Raw genomic sequence first — 11312 nt, forward strand, 5'->3', positions numbered from 1 at the left:
CAGCAGTGAGGGTTAGTATCCTCAGTGCTCCAGATTTCTAACAATCAGAATTCGTCCATTGCTGAAAAAGGTGATAACAAGAGTATGGTTGACTCACATCTGTAGAAAATTTTGGCTTGTGTTGTGAACAAGTATGATTATGAGCAACCTCTTTAAGAAAGCAAGGACCAAAACCAGAGACTTCCCTTTTTTAGAAATGTGAGATGGATTGTTTGCATATTTGGTGTTTTTTTTTCCTTATGGGTGATGTTAAACTCCAGCTACTAACCTTTAGTGATGAATAACACCTTGTAACAGTTACAGAAAAAAAGCCAGGACATCACTCAGGTATTACAGAGCAGCCTGATAACCTTAAACACTTCTGAAAGGAGCTAATCTTCCTGCTGACATGTTGTAAAGGGACGTTTTCTGATTCAGGGAGAGCTGTTCGCTGCAGATCTGGTCCCCTTGCTGTGAACTCCAGCTGCAAAATGCAGCATCCTGCTTTCTTGGGGCACAGCGAACTCTGCTAGTGATGGATGAGGAAAAGGATGCCCCTGAGGGTAGCTTATACTGTAATAGTACACTCCAGTGTCCATTACAACAGATATTCTGGAGAATGATGCTAATTTTATTCTGAGAAGTTACAGAGAAAGGAAAACCTGGGTGTGACCTGCACCTATCGTTGCGATTCCAGTTAGTGGGTCACTACGCTTCAAGTACAAGGGACCTCATAGTCTCTCTATGTAGCACCAGGTGAAGCAGGCAGTATTGTTTCTAGGATGTTGTATTTGGCACACAGCAGGGAAGTAAAAGAGAGCTGATAGACAGCCTCAGTACAGGCATAGATATAAAAGCTCAGTGTGATTCATTGTAGTTATTTTGAGGGGTTATGAAATGCACTCTGGCTGTATACTGCACTCTGAATGCTGTGCTGAGGGTAAGCAGGTCATCTGTTGCTCTGAGGGGAAATTTTTCTCTCTTCAAACTCCCATCTTTTTACTGTGGCATTTCCTGAGCACTGTTTGTGTTGCATTCCTCCTTTATTGTCCCCACTTTTCAAGCTCCTCTGGGACACGTTGTGTGTGGACCTAGTTATGACTGCTGTAGTCTCTAAAGTCTTTGAGTTTTGAAATAGACTCTGGCATCATTAAACACATCCTTTCACTGGCCTCCTGCCATGCTTTGCAAGGAGGCACAAAGGTGAGAAAGGTTAGTACTTCAGTATGGATAACAGCTAAATGTGTCTGAAAGGAATTGAAGTTTTTGTGCCTCTGCACAATGGTTATGTCCTTTCTGCGCTAGAGTGGCAGTGCACTTACACTCTGATATCCCAGAGGCCTGCAGCAGGCAAGCTTCCTTACTTTATTTATAAATCCTTTTTGAATCCAAGATAGCTGAAAACACAGGGTTTACTTCCTGGAATTTAAATAATTTCCGGTTGCCCCACAATCGTATTTCTCAGTGTCCTCATTTGCTTCTGCTTTATCCTTACAGCACAATCTAGTTTTTTATCTGTCTAAAGAATGAGATATTACTGCTAACACCACCTAACTTTATTCAGGGGTTCTAATTATGCTGGTTCCTTCAGTCAAGTCAGCCACAAACCTGAGACCTTGCCAGAATGCATATGGGCAGGCTGTCTTTTTTGCAATGTATGTTTTCTGAGGTACCCTTGTATTCCTTGAGTCAGGATAATTAGTGCTTTTTACCAATTGAATCTCCAGTCTGTTTTGTGGTCCAGAAAAAGGACTAAAAATATTCTATTTGTTTTACTGTTTACAGAGCTAATATTTGACTCTGTTGCGATTTGGCTGCATTTTATTATCGCATTTGTGACACACAGTTAGCTGTGCCTTTTATAGAGCTTTGAGTATAGGAATGGCATTGAAGTGTTCATTAAAATGTTTGTTTCTAGGGACAAATGCTGTCAACTCTACTCGACTGTGACTCTCTGCATTTCTGTTTTCCTTGGCAAGCCCCATACTACTCCTTTAAAGTAAGCAGAGCTCTCAGGAAGAGGCCAAAGGCCACTAAAAATTATCAGTGATCAGTTCTTGACCTTTCCTTTCAGCTGCTGGGAGCATTTCTGACATCCACAGCCATGACACCTTGATTTTTTAGTGCCTTCAGCAACCAGACTTTAACTTTGTACTTTACTTTTCCCTACTGAACGCTTTATTTCTTCACTAGAAAGAAGCCGTGTGAAGGAACGAGTTTTGAATCACTAAAAGACCTCAGTTAGGCTTACCTCCATTGAGAGCTAAATCCTCTGCACCAAAGATAAAAAGGTCAGGTCTTTGTGCAGCACAGGTTGAGTGAAACTGTATCCCCTACCTACATCATATTACAGGAGTTAATACTTTCTTCAAAGTTCGTGTCCTCTGTAGGTCTCCTCAGCTTACGGTGGTCAGTTGACACACTTGAAGGCTAATTCCTATTCCTTTAGGAGATTTCTTATATTGCTGAAATTCAAGGGGGAAACAATTCCTACCTGGATTTCAAAGGGTGGAAAATGTCTGTAGTTTTTCATTTTGGATGAGGGAAAACACCTTGAAAAGATACTTTTTCTGGAGGATATTTACTGCAGTGATTCCTGATCCAAGAGTGGGAAGTGGGGAGTCACAGAAGTTGAGTGTGATCTCAAGGCTGAGAGAAGTGGCAACTGCTGCTCTGTGGGAGATACCTTGTCCTATTCCTAGTGGGGCCAATAATCATTTCTTTCAGACGACTTTCCTCTCTTGAAGGAGCTCTACTTGATTAGACCAAGATCTTGTTGTCCCTAAAGGGAAGAGTTTTCTTGTTTTCTTCCTGTTTGGATGTTTCCCCAGAAGTGTTAGTCCTTCAGCATCCTGGCCATGTTGTCACCTTTATAGCCTCTTTCTCCAGCTCATTTTCATATTGGCAGAAAATGGCTGCATCAGCATCTGACTTTGGTGGCTGACTCGTATTTCCTGACAGAATTCATTGTAAGTAGGATGCTTCCCTCAGTGTCATCAGTATAAGCAGTGGTGTTCACTGTACGTGCCCTCTGGCATTACTCCTCATCAGGCAGCCCTGCTTCCAAACCTACAGATATTCAAGGACAGCTTGGGGTTTTTTTTATAATGTTTTGATAAGGGTAGTATTCATAGGAGTAAAACTCTTAACAACATGTTTGCTCAGTTGAAATATTAAGTGGAATAACTTCAACTTTATGGTTTCTCATCTTATGAAAGATATCATCCAAAACTCATTCTTATTTACTAATGAGTTACTTATATTGTCACCTATGGCACATGTCTTCAGTTTTGTGGCCTCACAGTGAGTCTATTATTGAAAAAAGGAAACATACAAATTTCTCCTAGAATGATCTCCATTTTGCTCTGTAGCTTCTTTAATTCACTTTGTATTCCTAAAAACAACAACAAAACCAACAAAAGATTGTTAGCCTCTGTTGAGCTTCTAAAATTCCACCTTTCTATATGGTAAATCTAGTATTCATGATCTTCATCTTAGTATTGAATCTAGTATTCATGGTCTAATTTTCATTCATGAAGATAATGAAATGACAGGAGTATTTGGGCTTCTTAGACTTTTAGTGCATTAAAGCTTTTTCATTGGCAGTACTGTTTAGAATTTGGGGAATGGCAATTATTCTTTGAAGGTTTAGAAACTGATAGAGAATAGCTGTCTATTTTTTTTTTTTTAAGAGGCCTCTGTTTAGGAAGGCAAGAAGGAGCACTTGATCAGTGATACAGTTCACCATTAAAAGATTTTTTCCCATTCTACTAGGATAGCCTCTTTTTCTGTGTGGGTACAATGCATATCTTATCAAACATTTTTTACAAACTCACAGTATCCTGAAAATCTGGAAGTGGAAGGCTGATTCAGTGAAGCTCATAGCATATAACTTCTGAAGGTGCCAGAGGTCTGATACGTGAGGCCTGTCTGCTGTTATTCAATCTTTCTACTCCATGAAGAACTGTTGTCATCAGTTCTCAGTGGCTACCATGGTGCAGCTCAGCGATTCCTCTACAACTTCTGTGGCAACAGTGACAGATCATCTATCACAGGTAAGAAGCCCACTCTAAGTTTTAATGTCAGATAGTCTGTCAGTCAGCAATTTGAAACAGGTTGTAATGAATCTGCATGTTGTCAATACCCACCCTCTTCTCCCAACACGTGCGCTCTAGTCTGACAGCTGAGGGGGTGATAGGATGAAGTTAAATGTGTCCACTCATAGACTGTATGTCATCTACCTTCTTCAGATTCTCTAGGAAAGGTCTTACTATGGTACCCAGGATTCCAGTGTGGTCTCCCATCTCAGTGGGAATTAAAAAGCCATAGCACACCTACTTTAACAAAAAGTGGAAAAATATGACAGGTGTCCTGTCCACAGTGTGTCTGAAAGACTGTTGCAAGGTGTCATGGTTTAACCCCAGCCGGCAACCAAGCACCACGCAGCCGTTTGCTCACTCCCCCTCACCCGGAGGGATGGGGAGGAGAATCAGAAAGGAATGTAAAACTCAGGAGTTGAGATAAGAACAATTTGATAGGTAAAGCAGAAGCTGAACATACAAGCAAAGCAAAACAAGGAATTCATTCACCACTTCCCATGGGCAGGCGGGTGTTCAGCCATCCCCAGGAAAGCCGGGCTCCAGCACGCGTAATGGTTAAAACTCAGGAAGACAAACGCCATAATGCCAGATCTCCCCCCCTCCTCCTTCTTCTTCCCCCATTTTATATATCGAGCATGACGTCCCACGGCGTGGAATATCCCTTTGGCCAGTTCAGCTCAGCTGTCCTGGCTGTTTCCCCTCCCAGTTTCCCGTGCCCCTCCAGCCATCTCGCTGGCAGGGCCTGAGAAACTGAAAAGCCCTTGACTTAGAGTAAACACGACCCTGCAACAACCAAACCCACCCGTGTGCTGTCAGCATTGTTCTCACTCCAAATCCAAAGCACAGCACTGCACCAGCTACTAAGAAAATTAACTCTATCCCAGCTGAAATCAGGACTTGTGTGTGCTCTTGGCAAAACTCACTTCACCAGCTGCTCTCCTGCTGCTTTACCAGCCTCTTGTCCTGAGTGTCTTGGCTGATTGATAATCCAGTTAGCTATACAGTTCTCATAGGAAGGATGTTTAAATTTTTTGCTTTTTCAGGGATTCTTTATCTTCTACATTTTGATTGTTCTAAGCCGATGAAATCAAGCTGTTCTGTCTTAATGCAAAATCAGCTTTGCCTTAGACCATTAATAGCTAGGAAAGGTGACTGTGTATCTGGCCAGCGCACACTTACCTTTTTACTGCCAAAACGGTCAATTTTTTTTTGGCAAAAGGCTAAGGAGTTAACTAAAAACAGTCAAGGGCTATAGGTATCCCTTGTTGACCGCGGTAACTGTCTATGTTTTTACCTTGAAGACATCACACAAAAGTTAACATCTAACTTTGAATCTTGGAAGCTATGTTTTATGTGAGTATGAACTAGACCAATTAAGAACTGATTAAACCAGTGCTCAGGGCAACGAGTAAAGCAAAGGTAAGAGTCTGTACCTCAGTTCATTGTCAGACAGCTTTTTTCTCTTTAGGGTTGCTTTTAACAGCTCCCAAGGTCTTCCCATGTGCAGTCAGCTGCAGAGTTGCCTGTGTATCCAGAGGAAAAGCCTTTCCACCATTTCTGGAGGTGTGGCTCTAGGTTTCCTCCTTGCCAGCAGCTTTCACCTCCGTGTTTGCTTGGCACCTCTCTCTCTCTTCTGCCTGTCTCTGTCCCTGGGAAGCTGTTTGCTCCTGGCATGCTCTGTTATTTTCACACTAGGCAAACTCTTGCACTCTGTCCAGGGGGATCAACTTGATTCAAAGCACAGCTGCCAGGACGAAGGCTTCCTCCCTGCTGTCCAGCTGCACCCTTGCAGAAGGCACAGTATAGGGCAGGGGTCCTCAAACTTTTTAACCAGGGGGCCGGCGCAGATGAAGTGGCAGGAGGCCATCTGCGGCTGCTTGGTTTCCCCCCCAACCCCCCGCGGGGGGGTCTGTAAATACCGGGGGCCGGATTGAGGACCCTGGGGGGCCGTAGTTTGAGGACCCCTGGTATAGGACATAGCAAACAATGAACAAATTAACCAAATGCCAGCTGTGACAAATCCTGAGAACCCAGCCTAGAAGATTTACCCACGCTAGAAATTTAAAAAAAAAAAAAAAAAGAGAGAGAGAGAAGTTGCATTATGTTGCATTATGGGGCAGTATGAGACTTATCTTCTTTTGAAATAGTATCTGTCTGGAGAAATATAATATGTATTCCTGCCTGCGCTGAATGCTTGTACAGAAAAGAGAACAAAACAAAACAAAACCGCTGCAAGTAGAAAAATAATACATAATTTTCCTCTGTGTTATTGAAATAACTTAAAATCACACCAGTAATAAGATGTATTATCTATTTGTTACTCATTAAGCAGACAGTTTGCTTCTTGAGAGATAAAAGTGCATTCTTTTTGAGGATTTTTAAAGGCTACAGTCCACAAGCCATCTGTGTCATGCTGCAGTGCTCCCAGACTAGCCATGTTCTGGCAAAAACCCCAACCAACCAACCAACCACAAAAGATACATCTCTTACTAGTCACCCATTCAAGTTCTTAACAAGTAAGAGGTTGCGGATATATTTGAAAGCAGGTGTTTGTCATAAGACCTTCCCAGCTGACACCATCCAGCATAAAATGGGTTTCTATTCTAAAGGGAAATGCAGGATAGATTGCATAATGCTGTTTTTCTCTCTTCTTCAAAGTTTGTTATTGATTTCAATTTGAAAAGAAGCTGTGAATATTTTGAAAATAGTAAATCCTCGTCAAAATAGCTATTGACAAAAGGCTTCAGTAAGTGAGCAACCAAAATTCAAAAGATGCAGACTGCATGGTATCAAAGGTTCAGAACAAACTAGATAATGATTTTTTTCCAAACCATTGAAGATTTTTTCTTTCTTTTTGCTAAGTAATAGCCTATTAGAGATGCACTAAAGCACTGAAGCATTGGACAGCTAATCATACTGACTGACTAGGCAAAGTATATGCTTGACAACTACCATTCAGTAAATACAGCTTAAAGTTAAATTATATGTTTTAAAAATCATAAAAAACAGTGTTTCCTTTCAGGACCTTTTAATCCATTAAACCCTCTGTAACAAAATATCGCTGACGACAAGAATTTACTAGGTATCAAAAATGATGAAACATTTATGTGGATGGAAAGAACATCCATACGACCATTAGACTGGACTAAGATTATTATTATTTTTTATGAAGACTGTGATATTTGATCTTCTAGTTAAATCATTGAGAATGGCTCGGGATTATAAACTCATATTCAGAGAATAAACCAGTCACCAAATTTATGGAGCAGAGGAAAAAAACCCCCGAGCTATTCTGCAGCTGTTTACTGTAGGATTTCTTGTAGCTTCCTGTCAAGCACCTAGCACTAGCCAAGTTTAAGAGGAAGGTGATGCATTACTTGCAAGCCATTTCCGTAAGCATAAATTCGTAACCATTGCACCTTGACTTTCATCCTTCTCTTGACAGGTTTTATTATTAAGATTTGTAATAGCCTTCTCTTCTTCTGTTCCCATCCCCCAATTTTCCTTCATTTATTTCTCTTAGCAGTGTGTGAAGATCTTTTGAAATACATTCAGGTTCTTCTTACCTGTAATATGTGAAATTGTTGTCACTTCTTTTCTTCGTTGTTGTATCATTTGCTCATATATTGGTTTTTTATAACCGTAAGTCCACATGCTGATATTGCTTACTTTTTCAAAATGTCTCAAACATTTAGTAATTTTGTATCTTCTGATCTTAGACTAGCTCCCCTTTTTTCTCAGAGAATTCGTGGTGCTTTTTTTTTCCTGTTACTACACTAGGCAAAATTTTATTCAATAGCTAGTTTTGAAAGTATTTAGCAGAGGAGAAATGTAACTGAACATCTTTATTTTTTTCCCAAGAATGATGATATATCTTCTTCTTTCCTCATTGTTGTTCTCATGCAGCATCTTTGCTTTGACAGTGATAATAGCACTTGTTAGTACACAATGTTCCTGTAACTTTATTATGGTTAATAAGCCACAGTTTTATGATTAACACCCAGGGTGTCTGTATAGCTCCTGTGCGTTATTCAGACCTCTTCTTTTACACATACAAAGAAGGTAGGACACCTGCCTTTTTTCTTTGGTAGATACATCTTCTTCTGTTACTATCTTTCTCAGAATCTATTTAAAATGGCCATTTATGGGATAAGTTTTGTCTGTTGTGCTTGCTCTTGGGAACTGCAGTAACATTAGTCCAAGTGCCCCAAAACAATGAGCTGGAATACTGGGATTTAGTGTCAAAAATGGAAAAGAATCCCACCCAAACCAAGTCTCTTGTATTGGCTTTTCAGTTTGTCTTTCCAGGCTCTGTCATTTTGCCTTGGTTTCTGTGTTTGAAGTTCACTTCAGAGAAGATAAATGAGGCTTTTCTGGCATGGATGCCGCAGTAAAGAGAAAACTAATGCTATTCTCCCACTACAAGGATGAGGAGGTGCCTAAAGATATTCTGGCAACAGGTTTATAAACTCAAACTTGACATATAAGTAACTGCAGTATCACAGGATGTTTTAGATGGCCAAAATATGAAGGGATTCACGTGTATTATTATACAACTTTTTAACAATAATTACTTATGAAAATGAAGAGGTGTGTCTGAATAGACCTTCTGGTTCAGGAACTCACTGTGCTACTGGAAGTATTTACAAGGAGAAGAGCTCTATACCTCTGTCTGCTTCATCTCCAGCTCTCTGCAACCAGCCATGCTCAAAAGCAGGAGACGGGATGTGTGAGCCTGTGGAGTAATAGTTGTTACAGTGTGTTTAGAAGCTTTCATGTTGACCTTCTTTCTAACCTTCTCCCTTAAGCTACACTTGCCCAGTCTTCCTGGTTATTCTTTTTCTGCATGCAGACAAAATGACTATTGTAAGTGTGGAATAAGAACCTTTCAAAGAAAAAGATGTGTATTCACTGAACAGAAATTTTGTGTTTGGTGTCAGTAATCATGTGTCTGTAAATTGGAAAACCCTGGTACTTAGGGGAGGGTGTATCATCACTATTTACCTTCATTAAAGGACATTCAGTTGCTTTTATATATCTACAGATCTATGTTGCTTCAGGCTGCTCAAAGGGCTCCTGAATCTGCTAGTGAAAATATATTGTCTAGCAAAAATGATTACATATTTTTTTGAAAAAAACTGTGCTCCTTCCTTTCTTATGTCCTTGTAATTTGCTACTGCCCATCTGGTTTTAGAGTATTTTGATATATGTGGAATTACTTCATTCCATTTGTTACTGTGCAACTAGAAATCAGAGTATTTTGATGTATGTGGAATTACTTCATTCCATTTGTTACTGTGCAACTAGAAATCAGAGTGTTCTCAGAAGGCTAAGAAGTTCAGTTTTGTGAAAAATGATCTACAACTATCAGAAAAGTATCCCTTATGTTGATTACAGGCTACTCCATTATTAAGATGCTAAAATAGATGATACTGACAGATAAAAAGTGGAACTCACAAAAGGTGAGACAGGCAGCCCATAGACAGAGTGAGAATACAATCTTCAAGAACAGAATGCAGCCACTTAATTTATATTCAGTACTTACAATACATAATATCATCTTCTAAACCTGGAGACAAAACAAAACAAAAAAATCCTTAAGTGTAATATGAAAAAAAAAAGAGATTAAAATTTCAAAATAATGCAAGGGAATTGCCAGAGAGATATTATCAACTAAACCGCATGTTGCATAAGATCTGATTGAAAGACTGGTAAAACAGGATGGTTGGAAAACAGTTTGAAATCATACTTTGGCCAACCAATCATATACATTTGGCATTGTGCCCATTTGTCAAAGTATAAAATTAAAGCAGTAATTTTTGTGGTTCCTAGTGCACTGATGGGCCTACATTTGAAGCACTACATAATTATGTTGGCCTTATGAGAAGAATAGTTAAGCAACTGAAGTGAGACACTGAAGAAATATCAAATATATCTGTGTTAGAAGCCCCCATGAAACTTTAAGGTTTTTTATGAAGCCTACCACCCAAATAAAGTGATCATGCAGCAGCATCAAATCTGGTTTGACCTTAAATTGGGTACTGAAACTTGGGGTTTTTTTCCAGTTGAGTGAAATCATTACCAAATCGGTCTGTAGTGAAACATTTGTCCTAAATGTAGATCTTGAGAAAACTCCCATGGCACAGACTTTTTACCTCCTTTAGGGGGTTAGACTACATGAGGGGATTGGACTAGATGACCTTTAAAGGCTCCTTCCAACCCAAACTATTCCGATACCCCGATCTCAATGGGTGTGTAAATTTGGTGACACACAGAGAGCACCCTGCAAAGACCACACGTCCCACAGAGTTATGGTGCAAGGAGTTTTTCTTGCCCAGTTTGATTTCAGCTTGACCTGGTGACTGGTCCAGTACATGCTGGTGTACACCAAGCCATCGTATTCAGTCATGAAGTAGTTTAGACACTGCCGTGAGGAAAAGCCCTGACAGTTTGTATGTAGTGAGTTCACACTGCAGTGGTGGCTGGTGGGATGTGGGGTGGTAGAGCACTCTCCTTCCCTGTCTGCTGCCCACCTTCCAGAGGCAACTGGTGCTACTGGGCTGACCTGTACACACAAAGCTCTTGAACGGGAAACCCTCAACACGTGTCCTCAGACTGCTTTACCTCGGTGGTCAAGGGGATCCTGAAAAGTGAGGAGCCACCAAAGAGCCTACTACTGTATTTAGCTGGAGAATAGAGGGTGACTCCTGCCTTGCTGGCCCAGGGACAAAACCCTTAGTTCCAGTGGCACATCAACACAATACAGCCTGGAATCACTTTTTGGTCTGCGAAGGCTAGAAGGGACATAAATTTCATACCAGGTAGAGAGGTGAACTTGTTGGATTTAGCTTCCCAGACAAACTGCTTGACTTATTATCTCAGATGCTTAACAAAGCATCTTACCAAACAGGGTATGTGGATTTAGCATTGATTCTTGGGCTCTCTTGCACTGCATGGCAACATCTGTGCTGTGCGTAACAGGAATATCACCTTAGGAGGAAAAGACATAGTCTGATTTTAATAACATCTCCAATGTTTAGTTGAAATGCAGGTCAAAGTGAGAGACATATAAAAACCTTATGAGCAGAAAGTGATTAGTGATGCATATAAATGTCAGCTTTTCTTCTTATGGAGATGTGTCAAGTTGCAGTCATCTTGAGTGAGAATGAAAAGGATCTGCATGGGGCTATGAAAGGAGAATGAATTCGCACGTGGAGCAGAGTTGCGGACCAC

Source organism: Falco rusticolus, chromosome 6 (genome assembly GCF_015220075.1).
Source record: "Falco rusticolus isolate bFalRus1 chromosome 6, bFalRus1.pri, whole genome shotgun sequence".
NCBI classification, from domain to species: domain Eukaryota; kingdom Metazoa; phylum Chordata; class Aves; order Falconiformes; family Falconidae; genus Falco; species Falco rusticolus.